General features: G+C 31.9%; 1 protein-coding gene across 3 annotated transcripts in view; it reads right to left on the bottom strand.

The window, feature by feature from the left end:
* LOC105195979 (FMRFamide receptor) overlaps window positions 1-5,466 on the bottom strand; it is a 60,886-nt gene extending 55,420 nt beyond the window's left edge. For 2 of the 3 annotated variants that reach the window (XM_011161664.3, XM_011161666.3), the window contains exon 1: window positions 3,502-5,466. The gene's annotated coding sequence lies outside the window, so the exon portion shown is untranslated. The remainder of the gene's footprint in view (window positions 1-3,501) is intronic. The other variant, XM_011161668.3, reaches the window with a different exon arrangement.
* Between the last annotated feature and the right edge of the window lie 14,583 nt (window positions 5,467-20,049).

Genomic DNA, 20,049 nt, shown 5'->3' with positions numbered 1-20,049 from the left:
ACGTATTTTGTATATTTTATTGTTATCAGCAATTTTAATGCATTTTCCGGCATTACATGATAAATATTATTTTTCTCTTTTATATATATCAAGGAACACTGTGGAATTAATTTTTTAAGTTTTTACTTGATGGCAATTTTGACTATTTTCATACATCCTTCTTTATTTTGAAGAAATTTAAAAAATGGTATATTAAAAATTCAAAAATTTTTAATAAACTTTAAATGTATAATTAGATGATGCAAAAGTTTTATATGGCTTTAAATAAATTTGTCTTAATAACATTTTAGGATTTGGAAATTCGATAATCTAGATGTTGTAGATATTACGGAATAATCTTCTGCACGTGTAATTTTATCTGACCAGGATCGAACCATAATTCAAATCATTAATTGAGTGCATCTCTCGATGCACTTGCACCTATCGATCTGCTCGTAAATATTGGATGCATAAATTTTCTGGTCTTATATTTGTATTATAGCTGGCTATTTATATGATAACTAGTCTTTCTCTGACGGTTAATAATCTAAAAGAGCGTATGCAGATATAGACATTATGAGCTATGAATCCTTAGAGATCTTGCTTTATTACTGCCTTTAAAGGTCGGTTGTACCGTTGTCGATTATTCATGGCGGTAATGCATTAAACTCTCGTTTTTTTATAACTTCTGCAAAAAGTTTCGGGCGAACCGTAGTTTAATAAAGATTGTAGCAACCGCTGACAAAATAAAAATATGAAATCAACAATGAAAAATGATTTGTTCAGAAAAATTTGTCTATTATGAAATTGATTGTATTTTAATAGAAAATGTGATACTTTTCATGTCTTAAAAATTAAAAACTTTGCTAAAGAAAGACATTAATTACACATTTAAAGATCTGATGATAAAAAATATAATAATTCAGAGTACTTTTTATAATCACAATTTTTATTAATTTTATCAAAATCAATTTATTTTTTACTTCTTTGTTTCTTTATTTCTCTATTATTTTAGTAATCTGTCTTTTTTAAATAAAATTTTAAATTTTACAATATCATTATCAAACTCATAAATTAAAATCAAATATCAAATGTTTAGATAAAGAAATTAGATTCAGTTAATATTTGTGATATTAATATACATATATTATTAACAATTAATTACACATTTGGAATAGAACATACAGTTTCCTTTTGGCGATTGCAGCTGAATCTTTGATAATGAATTCACAGCTGTACCATTTGTACAAATGTTTTGTTACTTTTGTAATTCTCCGTCGTATATTTCTTTTCCTCTTTCAACGTTTGCCTCTTAATTGTCTTTCGTTGCTTTATTACGCATAGATGCGATCGAGAGTTTTAAAACCCATATATGAGAATTCTCGATTCTCTTTATCGTATTCATAATTTGTCACTCCGTTTGTTTTTGTCGCTTTTCCCGCTGCATCATGATTTAATCTCGCTCGCGACGTTTATTTCTCGAATGCTTCCTCATTACGTTGCGCAATTTCAGATCGCAATAAATCTCGCCAAAGGTCATAGATTCCTGCGATCCAGTGTTTTTATGGGAAAAAAATTTATTTGAAGAAAGCGTTACATTTTATCCGTGTCACTTTTCTCGTTATGTACCGTGTGATGACTTTCGCTATATTTAGTTTCTATATTTCGTTTCGATATGTTACGCGAATGTGGGAGATCGCAATAAAAGAGCACAGTTGCACTTATACAATTTTTCAAATAAAACTTTATGGTTTGTCTATCACATCACTTTTTTTAGTATCACAATGTGATAATTTTTTTTTTTTTGTAATCGATAATACGAGTTCAATATAATTTTGATTTCTATTTAGTATAGCATTTTAATACGACGTCATATAATATTACGAAGATACGTTTTTTTTTCGATATGTGCCAAGATGCTCTTGAAGAAGAAGAAAAAGAGCGTCTTTTTGGATTGACAACCAGACAAGCGCTCTAAGGGTTAATTCGACGGTTAAGTTGATGGCCGAACAGCCTCGTTATGTCGAGAAAAGTGACGTGAAGGAAATGGAGATCCGAGATAAACCGCTTGCTTTAGTAAATTCTGATTTTTCATAAAACTCGTAGGTATTTTCTTCGTAAGTTACATTAGATAACGAATTATAAAATGTAAAATGTATAAATATATAAAATGCATGAGAAGAATTGTGATGCCAAGCGCAATAATGTACGAAAGTCATAATGCATTGTTGCGAAGCATCTGGATAAGAAGAAGCCATTTTCCGTCTCAATGAGCTAATGCATTACGCAATTAAGGGAATATCTGGCTTACGGCGATGATGTATAATGTATTTTGAAGTTTCTGTCTTTTAAAATTTCTCGCTAGTTGTAATATACATATATTGTCACAACACTGTGATTGATATTACTTCATCACAAAAAGTATACTTTGTTTCAATGAAAAACGAATTTATCAAACTGAATTATATACATATAAAAGGAATAAGGTCAGACTTAAATTTTCATTGTGTGACTTATGAATTTCAAGATTAATATTTATAATATTCGTGTATTGAATATTTATGTGATCTTTGTATATTGAAGTTACTTTTTTTACTGTACTATGAAAGATAGAACAGATTCCACACTTTCCAGAGAAGTAGACTTTTCTGAATCCAAGATCAGCAACAAATAAATAATTAGGTGAAATAAATGGACATTTAGCAATGAGTAAAAAAAAATATTTTAGCGATTATTTAACTGTTGTGAATTTTGTAATTAAAGATGACAGTAACTCATTTCGATTATGTAAAATTTATGTACGTTTAATCTATAATGAGTTTACAATTAATTTGTAGGACAATATTTTTTAGTTTTTAATTTTTATTGTTTATATTAATCTTTTTTCGTACTGAAGAAGACTTACAAGTAAAATTGAAACGTTCATAATATTTTATTTGAGTTTCTTTGAATAAATGTATTATTTCATTTTTTTCATCTATTTGCTCACCTATATATTTTTTTCGTATAAATAAATTCGAGTTTTGCCGTTTGAACACTTTTTTTGCATTTGTCCGTACTATGAAATTTAAATTCCTCTAATTGATAGTAAACAATTCTATTTAATTGATTAATTACATAGTATGAATGCATAGAATTTAAATTTTTGTAATAATTTTGATAAATGATTCTTGATCTATTTTTTATATCGACAAGATTGCACTGTGGCAAATCTAAGTTTTCGATACGAAACAGAGAATATCTAATTATAAAGATTTTATACAATAAAGAATGTCACTGCACGTCAATTAGTACGCAAAATTTTGCTCGTGAAAAATGTTAATTTACGACTCTCTTTGACGCCGTCGCGTTACTACTCGTGTGTAAAATTGCTGTTCGCACAGATTATCGTGAAATTTTGTTCGCGAAACTATTAATAGAAGAGTGTCACGTCCGTGGCGAACACGATGAGATCTCGCAAATCTCGATTGGGAGGGGGGGGGAAGAGGGGAGGAAGGGAGGATTTCATCTGCATATAATCACCTGTCGTTAGTCTCCTCGTCGATCATGCGACACTTGAACTTTATCATTGTGTCACCTGGCATTCTCACCACGGTAAGTTGCGTGAGCATGTGGAATTATATGTCACTTCCGCGATATCGAACTTAATCATAACTTTGTCCATCGGGAGCAGGGAAGATGCATCGACGAACTCCTTGCTCCTGCTAATGCACTTCCTTCGAAAATTCGTGAAACGTGTTGAAAATTCCGCGCTCGAAGATATTGCTGGTCCTTGCTCATCGGTGAGTCACTCTGCTTTCCTCGAAGAGGGTTTCTCAGCGCTCCTTTACTGTTCACAAACACGCAAATCACGGATTTGTATCACTTAATTCCGCTCCTCGGTTATTCATCGCATTACAATGAGTCACACATTTTTGGAATTTGTGCCGAATCAATTTGTAAATTTGCGATTCTACTTTGAATCGAAGAGCTAATGGATTCACGAAACAAGCTCCGAAGTGCCTGTTTTTTTAAGTGAAATCCTCTATTTTTCATAGAGAACTTTTTCATCAATTTGTTTCTTCATTGTTCAGTGTACCGTAATCTATTTTAATGAAGAAAAAGGAAAAGTCTTAACAAACCGAGGATTCTCGGAGTCTTAAGTAAGATTAGTTTTAATTCCTGAAAAAGTTCTCGGTTGATCGTCTTTTGTGCGACTTGGTATATCTTTACGATATCCGTTCATTAATACACTTGTTTCCTCGTAAATGGATCACTTTGTCACTCAAAAAAAAAGAAGAGAAGTCCCTCTACGTCCCCGATGGATTATATTCGCGAAATCAGCTTCTTTGATCGGCTCGAATAAGTTCTGGTTTTTCTTTTGAAAAAGTTTTAGATTAATGATTTTTTTGATCCCGGGAGTCTCGTTGTCCATTAACTCTTTTTCGCTTCTTCGTCGAGAAAAAAGAGAAAATAGCTTTACCGCGAAACAAGCAAATATGCGAAGTGTCGATTCACGTTACTCGTAATCACTGATTCACGCTTTCCTTCACTCTCACTCGTTAACAACTAGGATTACTGTTGAAATCCGCATCCAGTGGAGTTGCGCGCGACTTCATATTGTCTCTAATAAAATCTAATAAAATTTCTTCTAGATTTTATTAATAGCACTTACTTTTCACGTTAGCTGCACATCAGACTTTACTTATTTTATTAATAATTCGAATAACGAATATTGATATATTAATAAGATTGAATTTGATTGGAATATTGATTTTCATTTACTGCTAATTCGATAAGCGCACATGTATAAGCTCGAGTTATGGTTACCGATCATTAACAGTCTCGGACCACTATTAGTCTTGCTGACATTAATCTTGCTGGCAAACACGGGTAATTAACTATCCAGATAATGTTTACCATACTGACTGTTAATATTAAGTCACATTAAATCCATCAACAATCTTGAACATGATCACTTCTTTTAGGAGCATCCTGTACTCTTTCCCTCTCTCCAATCATTTATTAATAATTTTATTGGCAACCGTTTCTTAATAATTCTGCTAGAAGTTAACAGTCTTTTTTTTAACCATTTATATTTATTTCTTATTCAGTGTACTATTTATTCATTATTTATCGTCGTTATTTATCGACTGCGCACTCATTAGTAAGTTTATCGGTGACCAGTTTTTTAGTTTACACGATGAACACTGGTGATTTGAAGCCGAAGAGTCTCAACGATGCACCACTCTTCGCTGATCGTTAAATATTATTTCTTTCATTCCATAGCACGTTTTACTTTCTGACGTTTATTCGCAACTCTCGGCAGGCTGATTTCGCACTTTTCCTTAAAGCTTTTTACCACGGGCGACGCGGCCTTGCTCGCTGCGAGCCGGGAGGCGTAAGATCAACAAGCGGTTTCGGAGCGCTCTCGCGGCGCACTGAAGTGCGTCTAGCTTGGAGAAGAGGACCGGCAGCGTCGCGGCGCGTCGCGTCGCCTCGCGTCGCGCCGCTACGGAATGGTCGCGAGTGCGACGAGAGTGACCCTGGCAGTGAGTGCCGCCTGCGCACTCTCGCCCCCCGTCGTACCGTTGTCCTCTTCTCCTCACCGGTTCTTTCCCTCTTGATCTTCGGCTTAGTGCTTCTCCACGCCTCTTTCAACCCTTTCAGAATCACGCGACTTAGCTCCGACTTGGCTTTCGTAAGCCATTTCCGTTCTCCTATCACGCGCGCACACTTCTTTCTTTCTGTGTGGCCGCGCGTCCGCCGCCGGCCCGTTCGTCCCGCTCGTTCCCTGCGCCATTCATACGCGCCACCGAGAGCTTTCAAACTGGACGATATACGTACGATATACGTCTAAACTTGAAGAACGTAAACAGAGGCTATATTCTCTGTTGATCGTATTTGTGCGTCTAAATTCGAGGTACAATACGTATCTCTCCGATTCTTTTCGCGCGAGAATCAAGTGAGACGTCGATGTAAAAAATGATACGAATTAGATTGAGATAGGATATTATATTTTGATAATATTTTAATTAGACGCAATCTGCAAAAAGAGAGCTGCTACTTTTGAAAATCTCTAAAGTGGTAACGATTGCATTGGGAGAAAAATTGTTTTAAATAAAAAATAAAAAAAAATACATTTTCTTGAAACCTTTTTTTTTATGCAAGCGTCTCTCTAAAATCTTTGGAGTGGAATCCTATTCTAAAAGTGTGAAAATCTTGATAAAGAGTGGCAAGATTTTCATACTCTTAGAGTGGAATTCCACTCTTTTAGATGAAATTCCACTCTAAAAAATTTAGAGAGGTTGGTTTCGTTTAAGCAAAAATTTTCACTTTTAAGTAATAAACGTATTATCTTAAGTATATAATTTTGTATTTCTACATTTTTAACATTTAAATAATGATTTTACGAATAAACTAATAATATTATTAAACTTAATTAAATTGTTTTCTTAGATTAAAAAAATATGATTATTTTAAGTATAAAAATAGTTTAACAGTAAATATTTTCTATAACTGCAAGAAAAAATTACCCGAATAAAAGTTATTTCTTTATTTTAATTACATAAATATTTCAATTAAGAAATTCATAATTTGTCTGCAAGCTATTGGGACCCACAGAGTAAATAATTTTTTTATAATAAATAAAATTTTGTTGTTGTAAGACATTTTTTCTCTCATTGTCAGTATGTTGTATCTGATTTAAAAGATCGCAATATAATGTTTGTTTCACTGAAATAAACTTATTTAAATATAACGAAATAAAATTTTATTTTTAGCATAAATAAATCATCTAATAAGAACAATGAGATATAGAAATGTCTATCATTACAGTTAAATTTTTAACTAATAAATATTGAAGAAAACGTCACGAGTAATATTTGCTTGATCTGAACATGTATTTCGACTTTTTTCTCAATGTGCATTTCACTCTTTTATCTTTATCTCATTTTTCTCGTTTAAATTCCCTCCCTCTCTCTTCTAGCATACGTTAGATTGATACTAGCAAAAATTAAACGAGAGATATGATAAAAATAAAACAGTGGAATGTTGCACACATTCCATAAAAAAAGTTGCAGAAATATGTAGAAGTTAATGTTGTCTGTGTCGTTTTTTTTAATAGTTATTGGTTGAAAAATCAAACACATGTTGTTCAGATTCCGGCCCACTATTTCGCATATGCGTGTTACGAAATGTGTATATGTGAGAAAGAGTTGCTTAATGAAAAGATATAGGGTGAAATTTAATTTTGTCTGTAAATTTTTAACTTTAACTTCACTATTCCATTCCAATTTTAATGTTCTTGAAACGAAGAGAGATGTGAGAAATATCTCACAGCGATTCGGAACAAGAAAATTGCTGAACCCAGTGAAACCGCGCTTCAGAAGTCTGTCGGATGTCATGTCCATCATGTATCTGATTTGACATTAACGATTTGACGTGAACCTGATCTCTACCATTCATGTATTGCGTGGATTATACTTCTTTTGCTGATCCCCTCGCTATTTTATGTCGAATCTGCTTTACGGAAAAGTGAGTTCGTTTATATTATAATATGAATCCATAAATCTTCGAGTATCTCGTAAAGTTAATATATTTTACTTAAAAATTTTAATCGCGCAATTTTTAATTACGTAAACGAATGCACAATTTACATTTTACAATCCATAAGTTAAATTACTTTCAATTGCGTAATATCAATAATTATTAGTTATTATTAGTATTCACCGAATTATGCGTCGGTATTCTATAATGGTAATTTATTTATTTAAATCAATTAAAGGTTATTGATAGTACTTATGATGTAAATTGGCATGTGTTTAGGTAAAAATATGAGAAAAATACATTTGCGTAAAATCTTATAATATCAATAAGTTTGCGAAGTAAAAATTATAAAAAGTTCAATAAATTCTATGAACGGAAATCGTAACATTGTTTATTCGCAAACATCCGATATTTTGAAAAAAAAAAAGTTTCCATCATCGTTTATACTCGCTCCGGCTCTTTGTACTAAAGCGATACTATTTCCTACTTGAATTTTTGTTCGCTCGCCCTTCCTTTTTTTTTATGGTATCATGCGCTCTCGTATTTTCCTCTTCGGCATTTTTTTCGGCGTCATGCGCTCGTATTTTGACTCGCACGTATTTCCACTTGCGGGAGTTTATTATAGCTCCAAGATATATCTCGTTTCAACGTATCCCTTTTATGATTAAGCCAATTTCGTTGTCCTTGTCTACTCTTTCTTTATTTATATGTCAGATGAAGACGTATCGAAACGATTATCTCTTTCCTCAATCTAATTTTGATATTTTCTTTCTTTTCAGATTTCAGGATTGCGTAGACGAAAATCTTTATCGATTAACTCTAATTTTTTTCTTATTTAAAAAATTACGCGAAAATAAATAAGATAGTATTCTATAATATTTTATTTTTATTATTATTTGCATTATTTATTTTTATTATTATAGTTGAGCTAAAAGTGATGAAATAAAATTGCTTTAAACATAGTTTGCTCGTAGAATTTTCCTGAAATTCTTGCAGAAGGTAACTCTATACGTGTTTTTTTACTACATACTGTTTGATCCAAACTGATAAAGTAATGATAAAGTAGTGATTTAGACTCGCTGAACACGTTCGCTTATACTTATTCTTACGGAGTTTGACCCAAAACAATAAATAGGAATCTCTTCCTTCCCCTTGCTCTTTTTTGTGCTCATCAATATGATAGCCAATCTATACGAGAGTATGAGACAATACCTTTACCCGACGTTAGTAACTGCAGATTTATCCGCGCGTAAATCAAAATAAAGTTTGAACCTTGGGCTGGGAAAAGCCATCGTGATCTCTATGTAGTTAATTCCGGCTGTGATTTATCGTGGTGTATCTTTTGAATGATCGCAATAAACCTTACAATCGTGTACGTACGATAAGGCTTTGGTTGGATTACGGGTCCCGTTCCAGTGTTTATCGCGTATTATTTTACGGTACCGGCGCCGTAAGAGTGAGAAAAATATAAAGAGCGGGAAGTATACGCGAGCATAGATTTACATAAATTTCGGAAGTGGATATGATATACAACCGTCGATTAATACGACCCTTCGCTTTTATCTGGCTTTTCGTACTCGAAATTACGCTTGTAATATCGATTCCAGAACTGTTCGTTTCAGCGAAGGGCAGATAGCGATGTAACGCTGTCACTCATGGTTATAGATTAGCGGAGTATCGATATGCGATTCAATAGCGAACGCGTTTCCTTGGCATCGTTGATCCATATCTGTAAAAGTTTAACCGACACTGTTTGAATAAGGACGAGAAAGTACGTAGTCGTGCATAGGTAACGAAGTAAAGTTACCGATAAATGCATAAGAGAATTTTGAAACTATTGGAATTCGCTTGAGATTTAGAAATGAGAAAATAAATTTCATAGAAAACAAAAAACGTGATTTAGAAGGCAACTTTGCAAAGTGTCAAATTTTGATTGTAATGAAATTTTGTATTCATGTAGGTAATAGATAAATTAAAAGAATACTATTTAAAATTTGAAAAATATTTAATTAAAAAAAATTTTTAATTAAATATTTTTTAAGTAAAGCATCTTGAATAGTTTTTGAAATATAACAAAAAAGCTAAAAACCTTTACTTACAAGGGATGATTTCACTTAAAATCGTTTTTCTGCCTGAACTGATATTTTCTAAATTTATCTATATGTAATCTATATAAATAAATACAAAGTTGTAGTAAAACCAGAATTTGACATGTTAGAGGAAAAAATTTTTTGGTTTTTTTTTATTACACTGTGAAAAAAATTTTCGTGATTTAAGCAAATATGTTATTAGAACCATTCAAGCAAATTATTTACTTCAAAGAAATAAATAATACTTTAAAGAAATAATATTTTCTATAAACAAGTGATATTTATTTATGTAAAGTAAATAATTTGCTTGAATGATCCTAATAACATATTTACTTGAAACACGAAAATTTTTTTCACAGTGTAGAAATGCACTTTTCTAATAGAATTTAAATTGAATCTTGTGTTTACAATTCAAACTTCAAGATATAATTTAATTAAATATATAAAATTAACAAGGCAAAACATTTTTTTACATTATGTTTATTTAATTGTTTATTTAAATATACTTTACGTAAATTAATTGCTCTTACATTCCTTTTGTTTTATCAAGCTTAATAAATGAAATGTTGCAATTGCAATGTTTTTGTCGCGATCCATCATGCAGTTTTCTTTCAGTTCAAGAGAATGATCATTAATTATCATACCACAGTAACATTAATTATGTTATGAATAAACGTCGGTTAGATAGCGATTACCGATGAATCTCGCGTGAAGATGATGTTGTATTGTTTACTAACGAGATTAAGAAACTAGATTAATTGCGTTACGTCCTTGATCGGCGTCAACGGATGGGCTATGGTTTTCTAGTCCTCAGAACTCAGATGTCGCACAATACGACGAAATTACACGGCTCGTACTTAGTGATTATCCCAGTTGAAACGTCTAATGGATAAGCTAATTAAATGTATTGTCACAGAAACAACGCAGTTAGATTAGTTAACATTTTCAAATTAGAAGGTACGGTACTTTAATAATAGTAAACAATATATTTAAAATAATAATAAAAGTGATAAATTTGATTAATTTCATTTCTCTTGATACGGGCGGAGAATTAAAAAATTGCTATTCTTGGTTTGTAAACATTGCAACAGAGCTAATTTTGTTTATAAATTTCTTAGAACATATCTTGTACTTTGTACTTTAACCACTTACTACGTTTTATTGAGCAATTTTAGTATGCATAGTGTTAAAACTGTATAGCGAATATTGCACAATGCAGTACTGGAATTGCACCTACGATTAGTTTTAGCAATCGATTTATTGCACTGTGGAGATATAACTGACTTTAATTGGCTCAAATGCTCGTTGTCATTTTTTTTTTCGATTTGTTCAATTGTTATCATGAAATAACATTTTGCGATTGGTTATATTGCTTTAATGAAGTTTGCACGTATATATTTGTCTATCAGAGTGCATTAATCATCCTCCAAGTTACTCGCTGCCACTGTAGGGCTTTTGTGTATACAAACGATGTTTATGCAACAGCTGTAATTGCAGTTGTGGCTGCGATTTGTGCGCCAAAAGTTATTAAAAGTACTTGCAACTATCGCGTTTGTTGGCTGCCGAGTGGAAATCGCAAGAAAGTTGCACGCGCGCGCAACGTGTCGCCAACAGTACGATTTTCTCTTCTACTCGTATGAATCATCCGATCGTCGCAGGATGGCCTGAAAACTCGCCTTACTTTTTAGATATTTTTAAAATTGCCAAACTTCTAAAATTGCCATAGATATTCATTTATATTTTATTATTTTACGAGGATGTCAAACTTTTGGGAATGCGCAAAAAATTTTACGTTATTAAATTCTGTTTACCAATACACAGTGTCATGCGCTTCTGAAATACTCTTTTCTATTTTCATAGTTATAATAAGGAAGAAATAAAATTATTTTACCAAATTTTATTACTAGACATCGAAAAAAAAGTAACTTTTATAGTGAGAGCATCTAAAGATTAACGTGACATTGGTTGACAACGGACAGGCCGAATTTCTTAAGTGTGACCCTTTTTCATTGCTGTATCGACATCGAATTCCCATTTACGAGGAACGCAACAAGAGCTTCGAAAATTTTTCGGCGACTTACGAAAAGGTCTCGGGCGACTCGTGTATCGCTTAGGGTGTGTATCCCTCGTCTTCGAGAGGGTCAAGCTGCGAAAGCGAAAAAAGATTCCCTCGCAAAGCACATCCTTGAATCTTTACAAGCAGTTTTGCTGTTTTTATAGTTTTATCATATACGCAAATCACAATTTTATATTGAGCCCTTAAGTGTCTTGATATTTTTTTTAATGGTTTGAGAGACACGTGCAGATGTTTCACAATACAATGTTTCACACTACCGGACAGCTATTGCAAAACAAGATAATTTTATGTCCTTGTAAATATATTTGAAGTGCTATTAGTAATCATCTACGTTGTCGTCCAGTAGGCGACACACTTGTAGGGTATACGGATGTGCGGTTATTTATGAGAATGATTGTGGATGTAAATGGGTTAACGGCGGGAGCTGTAGACTGTATTAGACCGTACTGTACACGTTGCTATTTTCGGTAATAATAGAAAACATTAAATTTAATCAAAGCAATCAAATTATGGAATTTTAGTTATTATTAGTTTTTCCATTCAGATGATTACTTAATACTAGATTAAATTAACCTTTCTACATACATAATAGCAAGATCTGTATTTAGAGATCTTTAGAGGTAATTCGAATAAAAAAAAAAGAAAATGTCTGAAATTATCTGTTAGTTACAGAATTATGGTTTTCGGTCTCTAACGTGAGAAAAATTTTTAGTACGTAATACTGTGACTTCGATATTTTATTTTCTCATAACTTGCTGCAATAGCAAAAAATAAGATAAAATTGAGATAAAAAATATAGAAACGTATGAAATATAAAAATTTACGAATTATATGAAACAAATTATATTAAACAAGAAGATAAGAAATAATTTTCATTTTTTGCCTTGTATATTTTTTGGATTTAATATTAAAAGTAAAATATATCTTGTGTAACAGTGCAGGGACATTTGTAGCTATTAGTCTTTGCTTGATTACATTCCATTTCTCATTGTAACAGTTTGATCAATAGTTACCGAGACATTTGGAAATTTCGAGAAAATTTACTTCTTAAAGGTCTCAAAAATTGTCTTAACTAATCAATGGACCGTCAATATTTGGCCGGAATTCAAAAACGCAAAGAAGTTCGTCCTCGAGCGCGAGGAAAAGAAGAAATATCATTGCGATTTCTCTCGGTATTTGCGCACCACGCATCGCAACGGAAGAATAAGCGACGGCTATAATTCACACAGCCCGTCCCGGTCCAGTTCGTGTAATCACAATACGGATGAAAACTCGCCGTTTGATGTAATGTATTGCCAGGGAGTTCAGTGGATAGCCGATTCCCGAATGATCAAAATACTCTGTCAACCGTAGTGCACAAATCATTTGCTCTATGAAAGATAGTGTCACTATAATATTTATTTTAATATAAATAAGAAATGAATAGAAATGTCAAACACGGAATGCGGATAGAAAATTGAAATGCGGGCATAAAATTGAAGGAGAAAAGGTTCGATTTAATCTTGATTGAATTTTTCACGATTTCTCGAATGATCAAATTTTTAATTTCAATTTTTATTGAATCTATTCCGCAATCGAATATGTTTTAATTGAAATCCATTACAATCTATATTCCTATATTCTGATTTGAGAATTGTAATTGATGCCAGAACATTTATTTCCAAACGTTCGATTGAAAGTGCTGGATAACGCATACATAAAGAGGGAAGAAGCTGAGTGTTTTTCGTTGAAGAGACATGTTCCCCTTTCGTTCTCAAATGTGTTGGGAGAAGAGACTTTCTAGCTCGAAATCGCGTGATGCCATTCGCATCGTTGCGCGATTGAATCGAATTCCTCGGAATAGCTCGGAAGAATTGTATTTTCTCTCACACAGAACAAAATACCGTATACAAGTTAGGAGATTTACGTCGTGTGGGGTAATTCCGAAAGGGTTACGCCGCAATATGGGAAGACAGACGATATTCATCGTTCACTCGTACATTTTCATGATTACCATACGAATAGTGTCAGAAAGAACTTGGTACTTTTACATTTATTTATATCTGGCAAAATCTGATTTCAGTTGTTTTTATCTTTAATATTTGTCATTTTTAATATACATTTAAAATTTCTATATTTTAGTAATCGCGCTAAAATAAATAGATAAATAAATAAATTCCAGTTTTGAATTACACTCTGTTTACATTGGAAACTTTAGCTTCAATTTGTTACATTCATGAAATAAAAATGAAATTTATTGCGCATACAGAAATAACGTACATCTAGAGAAAATAAATAAATTTATGCTCTGTATAGCTCACTATTATTTCAAATAATTGTTAAAAAAAGATTATTAAATAACAAGTTCTTTACCGGAAATAACAGTTGGATCTTTTTGACATGTGAACGTACGATCCTCTATAAATTAGTTTCAACTTCTGCACATCACTGTACATGCATGCTACACGTGTCAACGCGTGGACGCGATTGCAGCATGACGAAGTGTTTGCATAGATATCGTGCGCGCTTAGGCATGCCATTAATCGATTTTACGAGGTGCATGTTAAAACGGCAAGATCTCCGAATAATTTCTCACAGTCGTAAGACTGATCCTTTACACGAGCCAGAATTCCAGGAATTTCTCTCTCTCTCGGATTTGTCAAAATCAAATTTTCCCCGCATCGTTTCTTAAATGATCAAGTCACCGGTTGTTGGTCGGTGCTCGCGATTTCTCGGGACCCGTAAATCTCGTTTGTTTTTTTAAAATTCAGCAGTTTTTCTTCGAGAATTGGCTATAAATATGCGGCCAGACGATCGCGATCGCGCCCATTCGCACGCTAAACAAGACGATGAAGAACGATGTCGCCACCGGAGGCGGATGCAGAGTATTACTTTAACGATGTCTGAGTATCGTGCCTTAAATCGACGACAGGAAGACAGGAAATAATCACGCTGTGACTTAGAGAATGATTTGAAAGAAATATTTCCTGATTCGCTAAATAGATTCTAAATTATGTGTTATCGATTATTTGCAAATGTAATCCTTTTTCCGATAAGCTCTTCCTATTGCTTGATTGAAAAGTTTATTATTAAAATTTCAATTTATTTCTAAATTTTGAATCCACGTATTTAAAAAGAAATAGAGAGAGATTGTAAAGCTTCAGCCGAAGGAATATCGAGAAATTGAATTTCTCGATATTAGCGTAAAAATCAATCAGTCGATAATAGCACTGAAGTTCTATGGATAATTTGCGTCACACGTGCGTGGTGATCAGCCTTTCAATGAAGCAAAGGCAATCTGCGGTGAAGTGAAGCTTGTTAAAGCACCGTGAACGCGTTAATTACATTTTGTTTTGTGGCGAGCGCGCGAATCAGTGATCACTCGTTTCAATCACTCGCTGAATGCAAAATTTTAAAATTTCAGCCACGTTGCTACCTTTGTGGATCGTTTTTGAACGTAAGCCCTCCAATGCGATCACATCGCTGGTGTTTACGCAATTTTTTTTTTTATACGGCTCGTCTGTGAAACGCCAGTGACAATATTTATCTCGACCTCTGGTTTGTTTGACTGTTATCTCAATGCAATATGTACTCGGTCGTTTCAACGTTTTCAAGCGATTAAATAAAAACTCGTAGAAGAATTTGATTGCTCTCAAATAGAACATTATCCGAAAGCTCATGAAACTTTTAATACATTGAAATTAATGATTTAGTTAAAATGACAAAGTAAAATGTCGAAATATTTTTTTACAAAATCTAGTACATAATAAAAAAAATTAGTTTTTTATTGTTAGCCAAAATAAATTGACACATTGTTAAAGCAATTGATATGAAGGATCAACGATTTTCAATGTCTTTACTATGTGTACATGAGATGAATATACGGAAAGAACAATTGTGCTGAAATACAGATCTGAAAATAATTATTATGTTGTATCATTTAAAATCGGATATTTAACTTGATTGCTAGAGTGCCAAAGTTGTTTGTAGCAACATTGTCAATGCTTGGACTTCCTACATAATTATTTTGATGGCTCTACGTAAAATTATTTTTTGATCTGTATCTAGCTAAATTTTTAGATGCTGCGATAAAATTGTTCTTTCTGTCTGTCCATAATATGGACAATTTTATTGCAGCATCTAAAAATTTAGCTAGATACAGATCAAAAAATAATTTTACGTTGAGCCATCAAAACCATATTGATGTATTTCATATTTGTATACGTATAATATATGTATATACATGGATTGAGAAATGTGCTGAAACAATCGATATACGTAAATGATCAACGTTTTTTATCTTTTTTTCTTTGTGTTTTTAAATACCAACAAATATTTTTAAGTATTTTATTAATTTTATAATCTTAATTTTATAACAATTTATTTTATTTTTATTTCTTATCGCAAGGAAGCTTTTATTTATATAATAATTTATATCTAAATCTTTAAAAAGATTTTCGTATTGTCTGTTATTTCTCTCAGCTTCCAATCTCTTCAGTTCAGAGCTGTCAGCGACAGCGATAGATTCGGGGCGTAGGATAAATAATTGCCTTTCTTAAATGACATGTGAATATATATCATGTTAGAAGAGACGCTAATATAAAGATATTAAATTTCATGAGTTGTGTAACATGGGAGAGAATTTACTTTGTATTATTCTACAAGTGGAATGACATTGGTAAATTGGTCGCTTTGTGATGTCTTTCGAAAAACACTGCCACATAAAGATTTACTATATTACGTACAGCGCAGGAAATTGTATGATATGCGTGAAATCTATTTCTTTAAAATTACGAAACAAGCAAATGCCGCTATAATTTATTTTCTAACATGCACTGAGAGAAAAATTCCTAAATTTTAATAAATATTTATTTGAATAGTACTAATGAAATATTTACTTACAGAAGAGAGAGAGAAACATAAATATTTAATTTATAAGAAAAAATAATACTTAAATTAATGGTTCTTGTATTAAATAAATATGTATTTACATTTAGTAATATTTCATCAGTACTATTTGAATAAATATTTATTAAAATTTAGTAACTTCTTCCTTAGTGAAAGAAATCTAAACCAAATTATTTTTAATTTATCCTTTATAATTTTTTAAATAAGATTTCTGAGATTTCTCATTAAATTATTAACTTTTTACACGACACAAATGTAACTGATACAAAACTATATTTTTTATATTTTCTTGACTGCGATAATATTCTTCATTTTTCAATTTATTTATATTCTAATACTGCTCATATTTTAACACTATATAGAGTGATAAAATAATATATTACTACCGTATGAAAACTCATCCGATTATAGCTTTAAATCGTTTAAATTACCTGACCTTTAATCATTTAAATTATCTGAACTTAACGGAGATTTTCTCATAGCTTAAAATAACCGCTAGAGAATCTGCTGATAGCCAGTGAACTTTTAGAGAAAGTTTTGCTTATCACAGTTTAGCGGCATTGCTTCCGCATGAAAAGTAATTGCGTCGTAAGTCATAAAAAGTAATAAGTCAAGGTATACGTTATTAAGGAAATTAAGAAGCTTTGAACGTGTCCTGCATAGAGGGCGACTTATTCCTTATAGGATAATATTGGAGCACCGGTGACAGGTAAAAGTCTGATACTCGTCCATCATGCGGGACAAGGCTTTCAAGCTCCGCCAATGACAAACTTTGTAATTTAAGGCAGCTTTTGAATGTGCACGTAAGAAAAAACTTGAATCGATAGCGAATAATTGAAAAACTGTCTATCGTATAGTGTAAAAGTTTTTCGTCGAGTGTTTGACAAGAATCTCGATTTTTCTTATTTGCTTTTTGAGAATTTCGTAGGTAGGAAATAGTACAGAAATCCAAGGAAATAAATTCGCGTCCTCTGTAAAGTCGAACGAGAGGAATCAATAGAACCGCAGGATATCTTTATTCAAACAAATTTTATTTTCGTTGTTTGATAACACAGTTTCTATTTGTTGCAATTTTTTTATTTTTATTATAAAATATCTCGCCGATATTTAAAATCTAAAATTTCAGTTTGTATAAAATTAATTCGCGAAAGATAAGAGTTTTTAAATTTACTACACTTTAAATCAGTTTACTATTACTATCAGTTACTACTAAGCGTTACCGACGATAGTTTAAATAGTTGAGAATTTTGCTCAAAAAAGCGTTGACTAATCGAAAGTTTTAGATGATAAGCAATTTAATTTTCCAAAGGCAGCGATAATTTATATGTACATGGTTGAGAACATGACGCAATATTTCAGCCACCGCAGTGCATTATTTACGCGAGAGTTTAACTTTGTCTATCGACGACAACGGGAACTCGAAAATACTTGGCGGCCGAAGTTGCATGCAATTTTCTCGCGCAATAAATCGCAAATGTTTTTCTAGTCGTGAACTTTGACGTATTTGATTGCCGTTCGTTACATATATCTATGTATATTGTATCTGAGTGATATTAATTTTGAGACTAGATATTGAAGTCAATTTTATAAAAATATTGTGCTTTATTGTTGTCGTCATATCGTGCGCAAATTATCAATTACGATTTTTTTAAATTTCCACGTTAAATTTTTATGATTGAATGAAAATTTTGTTAAGATTAAATTATTCGCTTAATTTAATTAAGTAAGAAGCTAAGATGCAATAAAATAATGCAGCTTTTAATGTCAAAATTTTTAATTTAATATTTTTCTGTATTAATAAAAATAATCTGCACAATATAATTCTCTTTGATTCTTAGATTATATACAAATTTATTTACTATGATTAAATTCATTATGATGAACTTTTTTGCGGGCAAGAAATAAGCTTTATTAACTGAGCCGCTTATTTTTTAATATTTTTATATATGATTGTTAAAATAATTCATGAAAAGTTCTTTATGCATGTGGCTTCTGGAACATCCTGTGTACATGATTGTGCACACGTAGAATGGTACTCACAGCAAGCTGCTTCTTCGTGAATCATCGACTCGACCAGCCAAAGCGGAGCCAGAAGCCAGACATTCGGGTGCCAACGGCAAAATCCATAAGTAGTACCAGCGTATCCGACCTTTTTCTCCAGCCGCAGGGAATTTTAATCCGGCACATGGAAAACTATAAAGCGGGATAAGGGTGGGAACGGGAGAGCGAACTAACGTTTAATCCCGCGAGCAGTGGCAGATTTATTGAACAAGTCTATTTTTATGTGAGTAGGTATTTAAATGTCAAGCGTTTAAGCGTCTAACGTTTAATTTTAATATTTCATCATCTCAAACAAAATTGAAGTTTAGCAAGGTGTTTCTGAATTAACAAAAAAAAAGTATTGAAGAAGTAGATTGAAGAAGTTGATATTACTAAATATTAATAACGCTGAGAATTTGTGTTTGAGAAATTATAGACAGATTGTGTAATTATATATCTGTATAAATAGCGGTAATGTCATCGTCTTCCGAGATCTTTGACCCGAATTCATAACGAGTTCTTAAAAGAGAACAAATTCCTCTATCATTTTTTACAGAAATTCCCTTTCCAGGTTTAATAAAAAAAAAAAAATTACGTTCGAGATTTTATGCGTTTCTTTCGCGGCATATATATTCGCAACGTGTGCCTCTTCGAATACCGATCGTATCTCAATGTTTTCTTCTCGATGGAGCTCCGCATTTTTCCACTCGGCTCATTCACATTTTTCTCCGAGGTGAGAACGGTATTCTTCATCCGCGCGATTTCCATACGTGTCGTACGTCTTTCGTCTACTGCTGTTCCATCTTCCGAAGGAAGTATTATAAGTATGTCCTTTTTGAACACTGCTATACATAAATTGCATTGACATGTAAAGATATAAGGATCAAAGAGAATTATATTGTTCAGATTATTTTTATTAATAGAAAAAAATATCAAGTTGAAAATTTTGACATTAAAAACTGTATTATTTTGTTTCGCTTTTTGTTTGTCTTTCTATTTACGATTATTACTTTATAATAACGTTTTAATAATGTTATTATAAAATAATAATCGCGAAATAGAGGGACAGATAAAGGGCGAAATAAAATTTAAAAAAATTTTTTTTAAATAAACAAAATTTAATAACCGACTTTTTTCTAAACAAAAGAAGAACACCTGGCAAAGAAAATTTTATACGAGACAAGACATTTTTAAGTATTTTTTGTTGAAGTATTTTTGTGTACATTATATTCTTTTTTTGAACAGATAAATCTTTTTTTTTTTAGATATAATATAGTCCTCTAATATCTGCGTTTCATTCACTGAAAAAAGAGTTTGGTCATAGCTATCAATTGTTGAATGCAATAATGCCAATTATTTGGTTGATATTTTCAAAAATAATTTTATAAATATTTAGTAAGTATTATCAAATTTGATTATACTTATTAAATATTTAGTATAATAAAATTA

This window comes from Solenopsis invicta, chromosome 12, assembly GCF_016802725.1.
Source record: "Solenopsis invicta isolate M01_SB chromosome 12, UNIL_Sinv_3.0, whole genome shotgun sequence".
Lineage (NCBI taxonomy): Eukaryota > Metazoa > Arthropoda > Insecta > Hymenoptera > Formicidae > Solenopsis > Solenopsis invicta.
The sequence above is the reverse complement of the archived record's forward strand: the minus strand, read 5'-3'. Positions and strand labels throughout refer to the sequence as shown.